The following is an 18,639-nucleotide window of genomic DNA, read 5'->3' as shown; positions in this document are numbered from 1 at the left end:
CTGGGCCACCCGTGCCCCCCAAAACCATCAGACATATACATTCACAGTTGAGTTTCTAAACATTTTCATCACCATATTAAAAATACCATTCAAAACTTGGCATCATCTGTGTTCAGGATAAAGTCCAAAAACAATTAATAGCTACTAGTGAGTGAGTGAGTGAGTTGGGTTTAACGCCGCTTTGAACAGTATTCCAGTTATATCACAGCGTGTCAGCTTAATGTGGGAGGAAAGCCCGAAGTGATGCAGGTCTCGGACGTTTACCACTTCGGTGAAACCCACGAGCACGGGTATGGTGCTGACATTAATAGCGACTAAATAAAACATTACCTGTGGACAAGGAGCCAGTTTGCATTAACAGAAATCACCTGCAATGTTCTGCATTTTCCACATATTTTATGATCACTGTATCATTGTATGCTAGTGCTACCAAATATCACACAAAAAACTAGAGACAACACAACTAATATATGCGATTCATGAATAATACATGTCTACATTATTTTTCTTAAACGGTCTGCATGATACAATCATATTTCAATGGATTGGATGGTACCATCTGTTTTAAGTAGGTTGCTTTCAATATGCCAAGTATCCCATAGCATTGGATGGTGTTATGACATCCTGATAATACATTCAGCATGCAAAGACAAAATTGATGGAAGGGAGGTAACTCTTTGACATTCATCTACAAACAAGCATGATTCCTGTGTAATTCAAAACATAATTCCTACATTTATTTTACTGAGAGAAAATTAATATCGCTACATACAAAACTTAACCATGTCCAAAAGACGATTCTTTTTATTTCTGTGATGTGTTTGAATATATTCTGACACAATCACTTTCTTAGGAAAACATATATATTAACTTGGGCTGGGACGAGCCCAAATTTACTAGACTTAAAATTGTTGTGTAACCATGTTGTTATATGGTGAATTTTTGCCATGAAACAATACATCACGTGATTAACCACGGGTCTGGGTAGTCCTGTGGGTACCCAGGTCCTACTCAGTACCCATCTGACCCGAGCACCAGAGTTACCTGTCCCAGCCCTAATTTTAACCTCTAGCGGTAAAGAGTAGTACATTCCACCATTAAGTTAACAAATCACTGTAGAAAGTATATCAAAAATATTTTCCTTGCCATAAAGGGCAATCCGCCAAACGCTAATTCATATGATGGACTTCAGATTCAGACAGAAAATCAATTACCGTATTCGACGTAATAAGCGCCCCGCTCTAATAAGCGCCCACGGCGACATTTGCTAATATATTGGCTAGTGAACAATCCCAATTAGCACCCCTTCCGATTGATCAATGTACACAAGACTTATTTATTCGTGTATAATACACACTCGTGCGTTATATGCACCCTTAATTATGGGCAATTAAATTCTTGAAAAATGTATCTGTCGTACATAAACACTTCAGGCTGTCAGCATAAACCACGAAATTTATCTTTCAACTCTGTTTTTTCCACCAAAACAATATTCTAATAAGAGCCCCCTATTTCTAATTTTGAGAGCGCCCTGGGCGCTTATTACCTCGAATACAGTAGCTTAAGTCGACATATACTAACACACAGCGCTCACACAGGAGCCATTACAATAAAACTCATCACAATTTCTCCAACAGAATGAAAAAAATCCCCTAAAAACGAAATGATAGAAAACAAGTGTTTTTCACCACAGCTTGTGTTGAGATTTCTTGATCACGAACAGAGGTACAAAATCTCATGTTGAAATGTACAGGCAAGCAACATACTTTCCCAGGAAATAAAAAGACAAAAAGTTGCTTCTCAACGGCAGATCAATACACAGGCTCCAGCATACACACAAAAACTTTTTATGGTTCCATGGTGAGTGTGAAATTCAATCAAGGATAGAAATCTTGTTGGCAATTCAATCCCTTTTTCTTGGAGAGCATCTCCTTTATGTGATGAAGATTTTACTCTAGTGTAGACAATGTCAGAGCTATTTCATTGGTCTTCATCAGCCTTTTACCAACACACTTGATGAGCTACTCCCATAAGCCCCCTCTCAAGTATCGATACTGTATCCCAGCACAAGTGAGTGTTTTACGCTGCTTTAAACAGTATTTCAGTCGTATCAACATGTCAGCATAATGTAGTTGGAAAGCCCGAAGTGATGCATATGTTAGAAAAAATCAAATTCTGTCAGAGCCATTCTGGGATTCAAACTCATGATCATATGGTCCTGGTACACCTAAGGGACACAACTCTGTACATCAAATCAAAACTCAGCTGTCAGAGCTATTCTGGGATTCAAACTTATGATCATATGATCCTTGTACATCCAAGGGACACAACTATGTACATCAAATCAAAACTCTGCTGTCAGAGCCATTATGGGATTCCAACTCATGATCATATGATCCTGGTACACCTAAGGGACACAACTCTGTACATCATCCAAGACCAACCTCTGAACCAATTATCACGAGGATGGATGAGCATCAGACTGAGACCTGACTAATGGCCCACATCCACTGACAGCATGGTCGGTCTCACTATCAACCACTTGTTTATCTATTCTAGTGAGTGAGTGAGTGAGTGAGTGAGTGAGTGAGTGATGTAAGGTCGGAATGATGTCACACTAAAAGCGACGTCAAAGCTGAAGACTGTTGACGTCATTCGACGAATTGTGGTTTTCTTGGACAGGAGTGACCATCACTGCATTTTTCTAAAGGGGAGCTGAGCTCAAAAGAATTATGCTTGTTCAAAAATAGTCGCTATTCGCTGACCGTGGCATAAACCAACAGAAACATCAAATTCAGTGACGGGAACATCAATAAATGTTTCCTGAAAGCTGTTCCACTGCTTGTTTTCTTCTCATTCGCATAGATATCCCTATAATTAAATTTCCACTGCCGGGGGTGTTAAATATGTCAACTGCAGTAAATGTATCGGTTTGTCTTCTGGGACCTCTTGTATCAGTTTGGGACGTCGGGAAGGCAGGGTGTCTCTTCTGTGACCTTGAGATGTCACAAAGTTCTCACATCCAATTAAAGCTCCCTTCAAACATTTCCCCTGGGGCGTCTCCTCGCTACTTCAGGAGGAGGTCTGCACGGCCATTACACAAGGGGACATAATTCTCAACAAAACGAGAATGAGACATAGATAATGGAGGGGGGGACAATAGAATAACGATAACACATCCAATTTTCAAATTGTACTTGTTGATCAACATCACCAGGCTGCCCATCTGGAGTTTAAAGTGTAAGACATTTCTCAATACCCTATTCAACGTAATAAGCGCCCGGCTCTAATAAGCGCCCACGGCGATATTTACTAATATATTGGCAAGTGAACAATCCCAATTAGCATCCCTTCCGATTGATCAATGTACACAAGACTTTTTTATTCGTGTATAATACGCACTCGTGTGTTATATGCACCCTTAATTATGAGCAATTAAATTCTGGAAAAATATATCTGTCATATATAAACAGTTCAGACCGTCAGCATAAACCATGAAATTTATCTTTCAAATCTGTTTTTTCCACCAAAATAATATTCAAATAAGAGCCCCCTATTTCTAATTTTGAGAGCGCCCTGGGCGCTTATTATGTCGAATACGGTAATGGAATTTAATCTTCATAAACAGAACTGATTTAACAAACTGACAAAAAAATTAAAAGTAATATTTGCTTTTTATCTGCAAATAAAGTACTCTGTATTTTATTGTTGTTTTGTTTACTGCCAAATCAGCTGACCAAAATTTTCTCAATGTGTAATAGCATAAAAATATAAAGTTTAGTCTTACTTTCTTCAAATGATAAATAAATCAAAGTATCAAGTCTTTGGAAGGCTTCTAGAAGTGATACACATAAGGAAGAGAATTTATGGATGTCTACTTCTTTATTATGAAGAACAAAGTTTTCGGAGTATGTTCTTACTCCTTCATCAGGTGAAGTCAAAGTAGGCCAGCCGAAGATGGATCGTCCATTTTATTTCCATTAGAGCATCCTCTTAAAAGAATACATCCAAAACAATTATTTGTTTCTTAATTCTTCCAAACCGACCTCTAAAATTAATCTAAAACTTAGCAATCAATATTTTTTTCTGGATTTCAAACTTAGGGTCTCTTAATATTGTAGTACTTTAATCTATGGACCCTAAATCCTGAATAATAACTTTAGCATAATAACCATGATCCCCTAATTTTTATTTGTTTTTTTCAAACACTGAATAAAATACCAAAGTCCATCTCTAAAAAAAGACTTCCCTTTGTACCGTTACCTCGTAGACAATATAACACGTCTTCAACAGAGTATTTGAAACTTAATCACGATACCACTAAATCCCAAGCTCTGAATAGGTCAAACGGCCACTGACAGACCGTGTAGATGCTTGATCCAATCACAGACACCGACACTCCAGTAGCTTACATTAGTAGAACGCCAGTCTAAGACGGAAAGTTCAAAATCAAATATTAATGAGCCCAACACCTTTCATATCTCAAAATACCAAAACATCAAGCCAATTCAAAGATAATATTTCAAAATGCAATTTTCTGGCTAGCTGCATCGTCGACAGCCATGCACAGAAGAATAAAACTCAGGATAATTTGTCTGGCTTGTTATTAGGACCCCCTCATACACCCCATTGAGACTCTTGGTTAGAATATGTCCCCAGCAGCCCATGCTGGCCATAAGAGTTGACCAGTTGGATCAGAGTGAGTGAGTGAGTGAGTTGGGTTTAACGCCGCTTTTAACATTATTCCAGTCATATCACGGCGTGTCAGCTTAATGTGGGAGGAAAGCCCCAAGTGATGCAGGTCTCAGACGTTTACCACTTCGGTGAAACCCACGAGCACGGGTATGGTGGTGACAAACCTAGAAACATAGCTCTGCACAGCGAATTGAGGCACCTTAGATGACTGGGCCACCCGTGCCCCCCAGTTGGATCAGATGTCAGACTTGGTTTCTTGGTTAGAATACGTTAGAATACGTCCCCAGCAGACTCCGTCATATAGCTGGAGTGCAGAGTTTAATAACAAATAAAAAATATTTTTATATTTCATAAAATTTCTGTACCCCGTACAGAAACAGGAAGTTATCGGTTTCACTCATTCACATTCAGAGCTGTTTGTTTGAGGTGATGTTTTACCCCTGAAACAATTAAGGGGTGTGCAGATCTTGTTTTAACAAATATCCAGCAGTAACAAAGCAATGGAAATTAAGAGTAGAACTCCATGGGCATTCCGGGCTAGAACAGGTCTCCTAGGTGAAGCCCTTTTCTTGTGTCCCCTGACGGGATATTGCTGGAATATTGCCAAAAGCAGTGTAAAATCATACTCACTCACTCATCCACTCTCAATCCATATCCCCATGGGGATTCTGGGTCAGATTGGTCCCCAGCAACCAATGCTGGTCATAAGGTTTGTTTGTTTGTTGTTTGACACCGCATTCAGAAATATTCCAGCTGCTATAATCCAGCGATTGATATCATGAGCATCGATCTACGCAATTGGGATACGATGACATGCATCAACCAATTCAGTGAGCCTGACCACCCAATCCGGTTAGTCGCCTGTTACGACAAGCATAGTCGCCTGTTACGACAAGCATAGTCGCCTGTTATGACAAGCATGGGTTGCTGAAGACCTGTTCTACCCCGGATCTTCACGAGGGAGACAAGCATGGGTTGCTGAAGACCTGTTCTACCCCGGATCTTCACGAGGGAGACAAGCATGGGTTGCTGAAGGCCTATTCTACCCCGGATCTTCACGAGGGAGACAAGCATGGGTTGCTGAAGACCTGTTCTACCCCGGATCTTCACGGGGGAGACAAGCATGGGTTGCTGAAGACCTGTTCTATCCCGGATCTTCACGAGGGAGACAAGCATGGGTTGCTGAAGACCTGTTCTACCCCGGATCTTCACGGGGGAGACAAGCATGGATTGCTGAAGACCTGTTCTACCCCGGATCTTCACGGGGGAGACAAGCATGGGTTGCTAAAGACCTATTCTATCCCAGATCTTCATGAGGGAGACAAGCATGGGATGCTAAAGACCTATTCTACCCCGGATCTTCACAGGGAGACAAGCATGGGATGCTAAAGACCTATTCTACCCCGGATCTTCACAGGGAGACAAGCATGGGATGCTAAAGACCTATTCTACCCCGGATCTTCACGAGGGAGACAAGCATGGGTTGCTGAAGACCTATTCTATCCCAGATCTTCACAGGGAGACAAGCATGGGTTGCTGAAGACCTATTCTATCCCGGATCTTCACGGGGAGACAAGCATGGGATGCTAAAGACCTATTCTAACCCAGATTTTCACAGGGAGACAAGCATGGGTTGCTGAAGACCTATTCTATCCCGGATCTTCACGGGGGAGACAAGCATGGGATGCTAAAGACCTATTCTACCCCGGATCTTCACAGGGAGACAAGCATGGGATGCTAAAGACCTATTCTACCCCGGATCTTCACAGGGAGACAAGCATGGGATGCTAAAGACCTATTCTACCCCGGATTTTCACAGGGAGACAAGCATGGGTTGCTGAAGACCTATTCTATCCCGGATCTTCACGGGGGAGACAAGCATGGGATGCTAAAGACCTATTCTACCCCGGATCTTCACAGGGAGACAAGCATGGGATGCTAAAGACCTATTCTACCCCGGATCTTCACAGGGAGACAAGGGGGGGATGCTAAAGACCTATTCTACCCCGGATCTTCACAGGGAGACAAGCATGGGATGCTAAAGACCTATTCTACCCCGGATCTTCACCGGTCGCTGGTCATAAGAGGCAACTTAATGGATCACATGGTCAGGCGTGGTGATATCGCATCCGACAGTACAGTTGCTAACAATATCTATCACTTGTTTGTCTGGTCCTGGCAATCATTTTCATGCTGCCACCACACAACAAACAAACAATAAACATTTAGCAAAGATTTCCCCCGACAAATAGATTCCTGACTAGCTGATTTCACTGTATATGCAAAGGACATCAGTTGAAAAACAGTACATGTTGCAAGATGGCCTGAGAAGTGTAAAATAGCACCAGTCAGATAAGCAAGTGGCAAGCAGGCACTAGCAAACTGCTGTTTCCGAATGTACAAACAAGTTCACAATAATGTATGCCAGTAACAGCATTATAACTGATGAAAGTCGTAAAAATATTCCTGTGTGACTCATTCATGCACATCATGTGACAATATGAACATACCTTATTCGACGTAATAAGCGCCTACGGCACTCTCAAAATTAAAAATAGGGGGCTCTTATTAGAATAAAATTTGGTGCAAAAAAAAGATGTTGAAAGATCGTAGCTTTCGTGGTTTATGCTGACAGCCTGAAATGATACAAAAGAAAAGTCTGTGCATATTATTACGTTGAATACGGTATTATTGAGTCACTGGCTTGACTGACCTCACAGTTTTGTTGGCGATACATGGCCATTTGACATGGCCATCTTCTAACCAAGTTTGCCAGCCTGACCACCCAATTCCGTCAGTCGCCTCTTACGGCAAGCAGGGTTGAGCTGCTCAAGACCTATTCTAACCTGGATCTTCATGGATAAAACGAAGTAAAAAGCAGAAATATTAGTAATAACAATACTTAAAATGAACTGGAAACACCTTAGTTCCAATTTGAGAATTTTTACAGACTTGGGGCTAAATAATGGCCTCTGAGCGGGTCTAGATAATTCCCTGTAATGGCTCTAAATACGTCAGAAATTTCAGTTTAAAAAAGGCAAAGTCATAAATGGAAATTAGATACTCAAAAATATTGTGTAATGTGAACCAAACTGTTAAAAATAGACTGTCAGTGCTTAAACCTCATTATTTGGAAAAAGTAAAGCTTGAGAAAATATGAAACCAAACAAAATATATTTGAGAATATGATCATTAACATGCGAGGTATATTTCTGTTAAGGGCAACTCCCTACAGCTCTATTCCAGAAAATAATTGCTACGATAAGGTGTTAACCGCCAGACACGTACCTAAATTAACATTTAAAAACCGGAAACTACGTCAAACTAGCTGCATCTTGTTTTCAGTATCAGTAATTAGTATCACATCTTATTGGTTAATTCTCATCAATAAAAACGCCTCAAATCATGCACTGAAATAAGAACATGGTACTTTCATGTTAATATGTTAAAAATCACTCAATGTTCTCATTAAGGATCATTTAATACAGGATGCCATGATGAGGCTGGAAGAAACACTAAAGATGGCATCATCCAGATGACAACAAGGGCTAAAACTACAACTATTCAGGAGGCGACAGCTGCTGAATGAAAATGGAAAATGCCAAAATAATGTATAAAATAGTCCCATATAAAAAACGCCAACAAAGGTCAGATTAAAGGACGCCCATGTTTATTAGTGCCTGAAATAAGAGTAGTAATTAGATCATGGGGATAAACATGACATGCAGACAACAGTATATATAATTCAGTATTTGGCAACAGATTTATAAAAACAAAATAGGAGTGAGCTTGAATTAACACCGCAATTGTTGTATTTCAGTTATAACATGGCTTGTCAAAAGGGGAGAGGGGACAGCAGAGAGCAGGTTGTCCTTTGTGATCACATGATCCTGGAAGAACTAAGGGAGACAACTTTGGACAGTTAAAGCTTTTGCCTTTTGGCTGTGTCAGAGTACAGGGCCCACTACAGCACCAGGCAAGGTAATAACAGGTAACATCTTTTAACATCTTTTGGTACGACACAACCAAGGGATTGAACTAGACGTTCCACTCTCTGGGCAGAATCTCTCTCCACTCGACAGATGGAGTTTAACACTGATTAGTGGTCAACTATCATACTACCATAGATTACAAAAGACTGTGCTGGGACTATCGTAACTACCACAATTTACAATAGACTGTGCTAGGACTATCGTAACTACCACAGTTTACAATAGACTGTGCTAGGACTATCGTAACTACCACAGTTTACAATAGACTGTGCTAGGACTATCGTAACTACCACAGTTTACAACAGACTGTGCTAGGACTATCGTAACTACCATAGTTTACAATAAGCTTGCTGGTACTATCGTAACTACCATAGTTTACAATAGACTGTGCTAGGACTATCGTAACTACCACAGTTTACAATAGACTGTGCTAGGACTATCGTAACTACCACAGTTTACAATAGACTGTGCTAGGACTATCGTAACTACCACAATTTACAATAGACTGTGCAAGGACTATCGTAACTACCACAGTTTACAATAGGTTGTGCTAGGACTATCATAACTACCACAGTTTACAATAGACTGTGCAAGGACTGTGCATCTCCCATAGTTTAACATATATTAGCGTCAAGTATCAGAACTCCTACAGTTAAAAACAAACCTGCAATAATCGTAGCACCACAACTACTTTGCACAAGTAGACCCCTGTTGATCATACATAAGGAAGGCCACTGGTGCCACTAGTGCCACTTGCATAGACACTATGACCTTCAAGTATTGCAAGTCTAATCATAAGCATACAAGTATGGATAATCTTAGTGCAAAGTCCGTGCATGCAAGTGGGGAAACAAACATTTCTAACTCTGCTATGAGGGCATGAAGCAACTTACCTCTTCAGCACATAGCGTGTCAGCAAACAAGATGAAAATCTGCAAAAGTCAGAAACAGTCTGAATATACATAAAATAACCAATTATCTAATATGCAGAAACGATTTCATCCACCAATACCATAATGTCCACAGCGGGAGACTACGAAACACATGTATAATTCAGATGAATTTATCAGGAACAATATTTACTTTCTCCATGTTCTTTGCACCTTGACAATTTGTAGAAAAACAGATGTAAGTGAGTGAATTGGGTTTAACGCCGCTTTAAACGGTATTTCAGTCATATCACGGCATGTCAGCTTAATGTGAGAGGAAAGCCTGAAGTGATGCAGGTCTCGGACGTTTACCACTTCGGTGAAACCCATGAGCATGGGTATGGTGCTGACAAACCTAGAAACATAATCAGGGCAAACCGGGATTCGAACCCATAATCATAGGTTTCTGGCGTGTCCAAGGGACGCAACTCTGCACAGCGAATCCAACACCTTAGACGACTGGGCCACCCGTGCCCCCATGTGAGTGAGTGAGTGAGCGTGTCAGTTTAGTGTGGGAGAAAAGCCGGAAGTAATGCAGGTCTCAAAACGTTTATCACTTCTGTGAAACCCATGAGCAGGAGCATGGTGCTGACAAACCTAGAAACATAATCGGGGCGAACTGGGTTCCAAACTAACAATCATGTTTCTGGCGTGCCCAAGGGACGCAACTCTGCACGGGAAATTGAGGCACCTTGATGAACTGCCCACCCGTGCCCCATGTTTTAAGAAGAGTCCACAAAGACACACAATGTTATTTGTAAACAGATTATGTGAAACTAAAGGACTGATTTGCACTTTATTGTCCAGAAAGCTACCTACCACCATGATCGATAGTCAGTATTTAGAAACATGTCCAACACCCAGGCTCTTCAGACAGATAAAGCAAGGTGATTAATTGTGCAACCTTTCAATAAATGCATTCTCAATTTTGACTAATCCAAAATGCTGAACAGTTTCAAGCTTATTTTTCACTGAAAGAATGAACACATGCTAAAAATCAATATGCTAGAAATACAGCATAAATGATATGGTCACTCGAAAATTCACCCCATTCTTTACAAGATGCCGAAGTAATGTGATAAATTGGCTTTGTTTTATCCAAGAATCTCCATCATAAACAACAGGGTATGGTCTGACAAAGCAAAGCCATCCATCAGCCAGATTACAAAACTGTCAAACAGAACTCCGCTCCCTCCCTGTACAAATACCAATCTATTGCATCCTGTGCACAGTAGATGTCTCCCAGGAATATCGTGTGTAATAAACCATGCATTATCATGATTGATAAATGAACAGTGCATCCTGTAGGTTTAAAGGGGACGAGGCTTCAGCAACATGGCAGTCCATTGTTTCACAACATGTTTTTGGATTGTTTGTTGTTACACCGCAGAACGCCTCTGTGGTCTAGTGGAAGAGTGTCCTCCCGGATGGCGGAAATACAGGGTTCGAGTGAGTGAGTGAGTTGGGTTTAACGCCGCTTTTAACAGTATTCCAGTTATATCGTGGCATGTCAGCTTAATGTGGGAGGAAAGCCCGAAGTGATGCAGGTCTCAGACGTTTACCACTTCGGTGAAACCCATGAGCACGGGTATGGTGCTGACAAACCTAGAAACATAATCGGGGCGAACCGGGATTCGAACCCACAATCATAGGTTTCTGGCGTGCCCAAGGGACGCAACTCTGCACAGCGAATTGCGGCGCCTTAGAGGACTTGGCCACCTGTGCCCCCTCCAGGGTTTTGATTCGCGGCAGCATTATACCAAAAGTTGTTGAAAGATTGTACTTGTTACCCTGTCTGGCGCTCGGCATTAAGGGGCTAAAACAAGAACTGGTCGACTTGGAGTCAGTATACTGTGTCTGCTCTGAGTGGGGTACAGACAGACAGACAGACAGACAGACACGTCGTTACATAAGTGCAATAAACCCAATTTCACCTCACCTCACCTGTTAACACCTCAATCACTATTCCGGGTATGGCTTGTACATAATAAAGTCTGGCCAGACAAACCAGTGGTTGAACTGGGCAAAGCCTGATACCATCGGGGCACTATGGCACGCAATCATTCACAACCAATCAATTAAGTCCCCTCTTACGACAAATTGACCACAGGTTCCCACAAGTTTGAAACGCTCATTTTAGCTGGAAACGGAAAACAGACCCTAGCGAGTGAGTGTGTGAGTGAGTGAGTGAGTGGTTTCACGCCTCTTTTGGCAATATTCCAGCAATATCACAGTGGAGGACACCAGGAATGGGCTTCACACATTGTACCCATGTGGGGAATCAAACCCAGGTCTTCAGCGTGATGCGGGAAAGCATAAACCACTAGGCTACCCCACCACCCTGCAACACCCATAGTGCTAAGTGAGTGAGTGAGTGAATATGGTTTTCAGCTGCTTTTAGCAATAGTAAGCAATAGGATGGCAGGAGACCAGAAAAGAGCTCTGTAGGGAACAAACACAATCCTTTGGCTTAAAAAGCAAATGCTTAAAAAACTATAGGCGCCTTCCCACACCCTTCCCACCATAGTGCTAAGACTCACATAGTAGTCATATATGGAATCAAACCTGGGTATCCGAGGACAAGCAAACACTCGAGCCACAAGGCTACTAGGGCTGGGACGAGTCCAAATTTACTACCCGGGTACCCAACCCCCTATTACCCGACCCTACCCGGGTACCCACTGTAGGTCTAAAGTGTTGGGAACACAATGTCTAACTGGGAGTAGTTTAACTGTAGCCCTGGCAAAAACTGTTTCGATACATGTATGAAACCAGAGACAATAATAGATATATGGTCTCTTATGAAACGATCAAATCATGCGTACACTGATGTTGACTGAAGCTTTATCTTTACTCAAACATATACAAGTCAAAAGAATGTGTGCATCATCAGAAAGATATGGCAACATTAGCGACTTGTAGTGTAATCACTGAGTTCCGATGAGTTTTTGTCATTAAACAATATGTCTCGTGACTTACCACGGGTCCGGGTAGTACTGTGGGTACCCGGGTCCTACTCAGGACCCATCCGACCCAGGTACCCGAGTTACCCGTCCCAGCCCTAAAGGCTACCCCGATGCTTCCTAAGGGTGACTGATTAATAAGGGTCAGCCATCTAATGCAGCAGCTGTTGATTCACCACGGGAGAGATACGCTTTACAGAAAGCACACGACGCACAATTTTTATTCTGGCATAAAAGAAACGCTGAAATTCAAATCCTCCCATCCTACAGCTTGTTACACGCGAGAAGCAATTCTGGTATTGATTTTGAAAGCATATATAAAATGCCATGCCCTTAAACTCCCAGTCAGGCTATAAGGAGAAATGTTTGTATCATGTCTCTCAGCATGGCCTGGCGTGATGCGGTGAAATGTTACACCTCCAGTCATAGGTCAACTCAAGGGGCACTATCGGAAAAATCTATCCAGTTTGACTCTCTCCTACAATTTCTTGTAAAGACCCATTAACCCAATTTCATGCAGTCTTAGTCGGAGGGACTTAAGTATACAAATGTCGCTCACCGAATATTGGAGGCAAATTAGAAATAGATTTGAACTGAATTCATTGAACCTCCAGACGGAAAAATCAAATCCCAGATCGGCCATCTTTGATCTTCCTCATTGCAGCATCAGAAGCTGATGGTTGTGTCAGAAGCATTGATGTGAAGACTCCCAAATCTAGCCTGGCCGTAAGATATGCAATCAAAACAGTGACATTGCATTGCAACTTATCAGTGAGACACATTCTCAACTCTAGGTTTCTTTCCTTAATAACCATCGTCTGAAGAGGCTCTTGGACAAAAGCTATTCACCCACATCTTGGTTGGTTGATTGGTTTGTTGTTTAACGCCGCACTCAGCATTAGTGCAGCTAAATGACGGCAGTCTGTAAACAATCGAGTCTGGACCAGACAATCCAGTGATTGATATCATGAGCATCGATCCACGCAATCGAGATACCATGACATGCATCAACCAAGTCAGCGAGCCTGACCACCCGATCCCGTTAGTCGCCTTTTACGACAAGCATAGTTGCTTTTCACGGCAAGCATGGGTTGCTGAAGACCTTTTCTACCCCGGATCTTCACGGGTCCCCACAACTTGGTCCACAAACACATCAGCTGCCCAGCTGGGCATGTCCCGTGTGAGCGCTAGTTGATGATGGAGGGACAAGAAGCTGGCAGATGAAATCTTGCACAGATCAGACACTGCTGTGTTGGGTATAGGCACATTAAGCACGTATGTAGTGGACTTCAATCAAGAGCTTGACAGGGTAAATACAGGGAAGAAGAACATATGGCATCAAGATCGACCTCTGACCCCCATCTTCAGTCGTACATATCTAGATGCAGCAAGGGTAATCATTCAGCCCCCTCATCAATCATGGCAGTCCCGTGAGCACTGATTCAGTTATTACTTTCGGCGACAAGATTTTAGCTGATCCAAGACAATGCACCACTTTAGTTTACAGTCATGACAGGACATAAATGAAGATTAGTAAGCCAAGAACAGCATAACTTGGAAACCAAGTACCAATTCCATGAGCAGAATGATAATATTGTTGGTGTAGGGTGAGTGAGTCAGTAAGGTTTAATGTCGCTTATAGCAATATTCTATCAATGTCATAGAAGGGAACACCAGAATTGGGCTTAACACGTCTGTGTGTCTTCAGAGTGATGACAAACGCTTTAACCACTAGGCCTACCCCCCGCCCCTGGGTGGGTTGAGTGCATGGGTATGGTGCTGACAAACCTAGAAACATAATCGGGGCTAACCGGGATTCCAACCCACAATCATAGGTTTTCGGCGTGCCCAAGGGATGCAACTCTGCACAGCGAATCATGGTGCCTTAGATGACTGGGCCACCCGTGCCCCCTTGCCTGGTGAGCTCAGCCAGGATATATCTATGACAAGACAATCTCTTCATTGTACAAGTGATGGCCTTCTACTGGTAACAGTCATTTGAAGCCCACTAAGAGAAATATTAGGCTTAAGATAAACTGAGGTTGGAATTTGGTGCATACATCCCTGCATCCCTCTTCTGGATCAATGTACGCCATATATCTAGATATCCACATGATGTTTCCATTCTGGTCAGGAAGTTAAAAATATTCACATCAGGCATGGCTTGAGGGAGGCTATAAAAGGCTATACTACACCCATGACTATGGAGAATACTGCTGGAGATTTGCAGTTTGTGGACGGATATCAGATCATGCCTGCAAATGGTCGTGGGGTTTGAGAGGAAAAAGGAGCTTATTTCTTTATTGGTGCGTTAATACTGTGGCGTCTTGTAGCACTGAGCTGAAGACACAGCTCCTATCGGTACAAGGAGCTCCTTCAGAAAACAGACCCCCCTAATCCCATATCAATCAATACCTATCTCATTAACACTGTTGCTCGCCCTCAGGAGAAGCCAATGACAAATAGTCATACCACAGCCCTCTCTGGTCTAGGGAAATACAACTATTATCATAAAACTAAATCATAATATTGTAAAGTTCATGTGCATTGCAATATTATCATATTTATGGATAATTAAGGATTTTCACTTTTCGGAGATTATTTCCACCAATGGGAAAGTATGGTTTGACGCCGCTTTTAGCAATATTCCAGCAATTTCACTGTGGGGAACACCAGAAAAATTGAGTGAGTGAGTGAGTGAGTGAGTGAGTGAGTGAGTGAGTGAGCACTGATAAAATCACTAACCGTTAAGTTGTTTTAAGTGAGAAAATATATAAAACGTGAATTTTAACTTTGAACCAGACTTACTGTTGACTGTACATTGGTATTTGGCTTGTATAGTGCTTCGCCACATATTAACTTTCAATGGGAGCAAGTTATTAATTTAAGGAAGATCACTCCAAAATAACTATCCAAATTTAAATCCATGGACCTAAACATGGAATTATTTCCATTTTTAGGCTAATGAGTGAAATTACACGCAGACCTAAATACGGAATCCTGGTCGTCATCATGAGTGTCGGACACACTGACGATGCCAGCTGACCTACAGGACAACAGTCACATGTAACAACCAGGTCATGCATTTCTTCTTCCCCGCCAAATATCGCTTATCCAGATGAACTTTGGAAGATATTCCACTACCATGTCATTATTTAGTGTTTCAATCCATGTCTGAGGACTAAGGCTGTGTGATCAATATGCCAATATACTCATGATTTATCTTATTTCCAAGCCCACGTCTTGTCATCTATGAATATAAAAACCATGGCGAGATCCCCCACCGTGAGAAGTATCGGTCTTCGCCTACTCGTCAGAGCTGCTGCCTGCTGTGTAGGCAGAGACAAACACCGTGACCGATGGAGAAAGATGGGAGTCGCACAACAACAAGACGAACACTGCACCGATCCCACAGTATTGATTCCAGACGTAAACCAATATTTAGCAGGCTGGAGAGAAGGGAGGTGGTTCATTGGCAGCCATAGCGCTTCAGTCTGACCTGGTCCAAGTCCAATAATCTATAGCTGTTAGAACGAGGTGATGGAGGATCTGCCTTTGTCCCTCTCCTCCATAAAGCAGAGCTATGAATACGGTCATCAGGTTGAAAATGACAACATTACGGCCAGGTATCTCTTGGTCCAGATTGGTTTGAATCTGGACTGGAGGCCACAAACACGGACTTCAGTGAAGTCATCAGCCCGCTCCAACTGGTACACACCCTTGGCATTGATTGCGTGGGTGGCTTGTATTCCAGTACCCAATGGATAATAAGGGGAAAAAATAGGGATTAGACCTGGGGCATCGACCGAGGTGTTTCACGTCATGTTCAATATTGTTGGTATCTCCAAGGTCAGATAACACTGATATTCGGTGCAACTTCTCGATGGTATTCATTTGAAGGACATTGTACTAAAAAAAGAGAACTTCAGTCAATGTCAGTCAATTTGTCCAATCAATGAAAATCATTATGCAAATCTTTTCATCCAATGAAACAAGACACTTCTTGTGATATTATTCAACATTTCTGACAAAAGAAAACAAATAATTTTCCTTTCAGATTGGAAAAAACACAACAAAGTATTAGTGTTTGTTTCTTGTTCGTTTAGCCTTGCACTTAGCATCATTCCAGCTACACGATGGTGTGTAAATAATCAAGTCTGGACCTGACAATCCAGTGATGGATACTCAACAATCCAATCATTGGGGTACGAGGACTCATTTAACCAAGCCACTGAGGTGAGGTGAAATGGTGTTTAACGTCGCGTCCAAGATTATTGCACTTATATAGCGATGTGCATGCACCTGTATGTGTGTGTGTGTGTGGCTGCTTGTACTAGTCTGGACTGATGCCGATTTATAATGCTAGCACACTGAGATACCATGCCGCAGTTTAAAATGAATACCCCACTCAGACACAGTATACTGACTCCGAGCCGACCAGTCCTTGTTTTAGCCCCTTAATGCCGAGCGCCAGACAGGGTAACAACAAGTATCATCTATTAACGTCTTTTGGGATGGCGCGGCTGGGGATCGAACCCCGGACCTTCCGCTCTACAGGCGGACGCTCTACCAATAGACCACAGAGGCGGTCTTCAAGCCACTGAGCCTGACCACTGATCTAATGATCAGTGTAAGTGGAAGAGGACCTATCCTAAACACCATGGGACACCAGAAATGGGCTTCACACATTGTACCATCAAACCCAGGTCTTCGGTGTGACGAGCAAACGCTTTAACCACTAGGCTCTGTTTTCCTCATGCTGCATTAAGCATTGTTGCAATAGAGATTCCTGGTCAGGATAGGATAGGTCTCCAACTGTCTCTTACAGGGACATCTTGTTCTTATTTATATAATCTCGACATTATGACTTAAACTATTGATTTTGGTTTAGCGACTTGTGCAAGTCTAACACACCATAAAAACCCTTTACAGCTGAAGTCATGACCAACACAAGATGAAGAACAGCACTGCAGTATAGTGGCACAACAGACTACTGAACAAATGTCAACCCCGGAATCAATACTTGTGTTGTGTGGACTAAAAGTAACCTGGAAGCTGGGACAAGCTGTTGTACATTTCCCTCTATATTTAGCTGTATTGCCAGCACTCCAAGAAATGCTCACTGCAGGCTAGCCTACCATATGCCCGTAACACCATGAGTCTGGTTTACAAGCATGTGAGCTATACATCTGTTATCACCTTGCTGCAACAGGACAAAAGGGGCATCAAGCATGCTGCTAATTGAGGTACCCGGGTATGAAGGGTTTAATGCTGTCTTTGAGGTGAGGTGAAATAGGGTTTAACGTCACGTCCAAGATTATTGCACTTATATAGCGACATGCATGCACGTGTGTGTGTGTGGCTGCTTGTACTGGTCAGGACTGATGCTGATTTATAGTGCTAGCACACTGAGATACCATGGCATCAAGCATGCTGCTAATTGATGTACCCGGGTATGAAGGGTTTAATGCTGTCTTTGAACAGTTGTGATTTCAGTTGTATCACAGAGTGTCACTTTAATGTGGGATTGGTTGGTTGGTTGCTTAACGCCGCACTCAGCAATATTCCAGCCATATGATGGCGGTCTGTAAATAATCGAGTCTGACCAGACAATCCAGTGATTGACAACATGAGCATCGATCCACGCCAATTAGGATCGATGACATGCATTAACCAAGTCAGCAAGCCTGACCACCCGATCCCGTTAGTCACCTCTTACGACAAGCAGGAAAGCCTGAAGTGATGCAGGTCTGTGACGTTTAGCACTTCGGTGTCACAGCACAGGTATGGTGCCGACAAACCTAGAAACATAATCAGACAAACCGGGATTCAAACCTACGATGAAAGATGAAAAACTCTGGAATGCAAATCTGCCCAATGTATAGAGAGTGAGTATGGTTTTACCTTTAGCATTATTCCAGCAATATCACAGCAGGCGTCACCAGAAATGGGCTTCACACATTGTACCAATCGAACCCTGGTCTTTGGCATGACAAGCAAATGCTTTAACCACTATGCTACCCCACTGCCCCCCAATAGTGTATTGAAGCACGTTAGAAG

At 42.3% G+C, this 18,639-nt stretch overlaps 1 protein-coding gene across 10 annotated transcripts in view; it reads right to left on the bottom strand.

Annotated features, from left to right (window-relative positions):
• The window catches only part of LOC124133838 (plasma membrane calcium-transporting ATPase 2-like), a 189,212-nt gene that overhangs the window by 142,237 nt on the left and 28,336 nt on the right, over positions 1–18,639 (bottom strand). For all 10 annotated transcript variants that reach the window (XM_048397017.1, XM_048397020.1, XM_048397021.1 and 7 more), the window contains exon 3: positions 9,581–9,619. The gene's annotated coding sequence lies outside the window, so the exon portion shown is untranslated. The remainder of the gene's footprint in view (positions 1–9,580; positions 9,620–18,639) is intronic.

The sequence above is a fragment of the Haliotis rufescens genome, unplaced genomic scaffold (assembly GCF_023055435.1).
Source record: "Haliotis rufescens isolate VD_foot unplaced genomic scaffold, xgHalRufe1.0.p SCAF_16, whole genome shotgun sequence".
NCBI lineage: Eukaryota > Metazoa > Mollusca > Gastropoda > Lepetellida > Haliotidae > Haliotis > Haliotis rufescens.
The sequence above is the reverse complement of the archived record's forward strand: the minus strand, read 5'-3'. Positions and strand labels throughout refer to the sequence as shown.